The sequence below is a fragment of the Takifugu flavidus genome, chromosome 6 (genome assembly GCF_003711565.1).
Source record: "Takifugu flavidus isolate HTHZ2018 chromosome 6, ASM371156v2, whole genome shotgun sequence".
Lineage (NCBI taxonomy): Eukaryota > Metazoa > Chordata > Actinopteri > Tetraodontiformes > Tetraodontidae > Takifugu > Takifugu flavidus.
The window spans coordinates 2,887,674-2,890,917 of record NC_079525.1 but is presented as its reverse complement, the minus strand read 5'-3'; positions in this window follow the sequence as shown (position 1 = coordinate 2,890,917).

Genomic DNA, 3,244 nt, shown 5'->3' with positions numbered 1-3,244 from the left:
TTATCTGGTTTTGCCTCATTGTAAGCTTTTAATTTGGTTCGTTAAAGTGTATATTCAGGCCCGAACGTGTCCTGTTTACCCAATCCTGGATATAACATGCATTAAAAAGAGTGGGACCATGATTCTATGATGTAAAAAATTAATTTTGATATGTTGATTTAAGGGTGGCACAGGTCCAGGGTCCATCTCCCCCCTGGGGAACCAGCGGCTTTCCGCTCTGGAGTTTTCACGTTCTCCTCGGATTTGAAATGCACAGCTTTGTTCTTCTGTAGGAGCTAATCCCTCAGCAGCGCTAAAGGTTGGTATTTTAAACAGATGTGAGTCAGAAAGCAACGTAAAGTCGATTTATCAATTGAACATCAAATGACATGAAATCGTTTCTTGGCCTCAAAAAACTTTTTTTGCCCTGAGTTTTGTGTTCGATCGCAGCTCCGCCGTGGATTTTCCTGCTCTACTTTGTAAGCCGCAGTGTGCAGCCCCGATGCCTTTGACAGGCACGCCTCTCCCTCGCTCGCCTGCGTACACGGGCATCGCCAGGCACTTGGGCTGTGTGCTTTTTAAACATCACAAGGCGCCGGTGGCTCGCTGCTCGGCCTATTGATCCGAGCCACCGCATCAAGGTGAGCATGGGCGCTGCAGAGTTCGCCGTGGGACCTCATCCTGAAAGAGCTGTCCGTGGCTCCAGGCGATGCCCCGAAGAGTGACAAGTGCTGAAACGGCTTCAAGAGGGCCTAACAGCGGCCTCAGCCCTTTCTAGTCCCTGCATCAAAGGGGAGAGCAGCCTCTGGCAGTTCACCCCCCTCTCCCCCCTCTGTTTTTCCCCCCTTCGGTCCTCTGGGGTAGCTGGACCTATTCTCCTCTCCCAGGGCCGTCAATGTCAAAGCATGAGTGAGTCCAGTCAAAGCGCGTCCCCCACACTTCAACGCAGGCACACACCCCCTTGTTTCCCCCTCCTCTCTTTGCTTTAAGTTTTCTCCTTCCCTCTGATGCGCAGGTCCCGTCCCCTCTGCATGACTGGCCCGTGCTGACAAGTGGAAATCACAGAGATCCTACTGGCAAACGATGGAAAGTGAAGAAGACTTCAGAAATCTGTACCCTACAGCTATCAGTGTCCTGAACTCCAAGCATGCCTCTTCTGTTATATTCTATAAAAAAAAAAGAAAAAAAAGTGGTGAGATATGTTCACAAAAATTTAAAGAAGGGAGGTAAGAAAAAAGAGATTGCTGGATGGAGGAGGGTTTTTTTCTATAACTTTCTAAGATAAATAAGTGATTGGTAAGAATGAGCTGTACTTTGCCAAAAGGGACCTGGAGTTTTGCCCTGTGGGCATGGCAGCTTTCATTCTCCTTTTTCTTCCGCTCATATTCCCAGCCGGTTTCCGGAGCTATGATTGAGTTCCCCATATTGGAGTTATATCTAGCAGCCAGACTTGTTTATCTGCCGGGCCTGATAACTGCACGGAGCGCGAGGCAGGGAGGGAGGGCGAGGAGAACCGGAGTGGGAGGAAGATACGGACGGACAGACCTGTCATATATTCTCATCTCATTCTCATTGATTTAGCGCAGCTTCATCAATGGTCGGACCCAGTCGCAGCTTTTCTTTATTTCTCATTAAACCTCTGTAGCTGGAGTTAATCTGCCAAGCACGTGTTTGTCAAGGCGATGGCAACGTAGTCTTACTAATAGAGTTAAATTTAGTCTCCGACACCAGGCTTCAGAATCAGTATTTAACATTATTTGACTCCCAGGTTGTCAAATGATGTTGCTCCCGCTAGGCTAACCTTCAGTTACCCTTCTGCGTGACGTTTGGACACAGTTGGTTCCAGTTAGGCTTATACAGCATAAGGAAAACGAATCCAGCACTAAAATAAAGTGTTTCAGCCAGTATGTGACAAATGAGTTTTCAGCTTTATTTATACAGCGTCCCCCTGACCCCCAAACAAGCAACAGTGGCAGGAAAAACTGAGAACTTAAGTTTGGATAAATATCATTAGGACCCAATCAGGAACCTCAAAAACACACCCAACATTACAGGATTATGAGATATTACTTGTTTTTGTTTAAATCATCCCATTAACCCATCATGATAATGACATTTTCCACTTTAACTCAGGAACTTAAGGCATATAGTTCAATATAAAGACAAATAATGACCTAAATGTACACAAATGAATGTAATTAAAAAGCTATTTAAATGTTTTTTTGTTTGTTTGCTTGCTTTTTTAAATCACTGATACTAATTAGAGTCACTCTGCTGAGGGTTTACACCTGTGAATCCCATGTGAGGTGAATCACTGCTGTTATCTGAATATTAAATGAAACGTAGGAGCAATAAGTCGTTTAAGGCAACAGCCAGTCTCAAATCCCTCTTAAGCTAAAATGTCACAACATCTTGAAGACTGTCAAGGACTCGCTGCCGAGTTCAGTTGAAAGGAAACGGAGACAAAGGGAAGGTTGAGAGAGGGGGAGAGAGGAAAAGGGAGTTCCACGGGAAAGTGAAGGGGAGCAGCCAGTGCTTGCTGGACCCTGACTGCGTGCGAGGCCTCAATTATTCATGCGGCAGTGCACATGTCAAGAGCCCACAGACAAGCACAACAGCAAGGCCAAGCGCAAATCAAACAGCGCATCCATGGGCAGTGCCCACAATGCACCTGGAGGAACACACCTCGGCCCGTTCCTCTGTTGTTTTCAGATAAACAGAGAACAAGGCTACCTGAGCACTGCCTGATTCTCCTCAAGAGTCAAGAGCTGCTGGAATCATCTTTGTTTATGTGTTCCCCCCCTCACACACACACACACACACACCCTCCTTTTATTTACTTGCTTCTCTTTCTGCAGAGATCTTCGCACCGGTGGATTCCATCTTTTCAAGGTTCATTACCTCACCGTTTCATACGCTTTAGCTATCGTGTCCTCAGAGTCCTTTAAGTCTGCTGTCTCTCTTTGCTGGTCCCCACACGTCTACATTAAGCACGGCTGTGGTTTGCCTCCTCTACTGCTGGAGGTTAACAGATGGCTCCAGACTTCTATTTTCATCTTGTCTCAGTGTATCGACCGCCGTCTCACTGTGCTCTTTTTTTCCGTGCGCGTCTCCCAAATCTGCGTCCAGCTTTCTTCCAGGCTTCTCCTCATTGTATCATTGTAGTCTTCATAACTGCACAAAAGCACGTGGCTTCAAGGAATCTCCAATGATCATTTCCCGACAAATGAGGGGAACAATGGCTCAATTAGTTCTGATCTAGTCT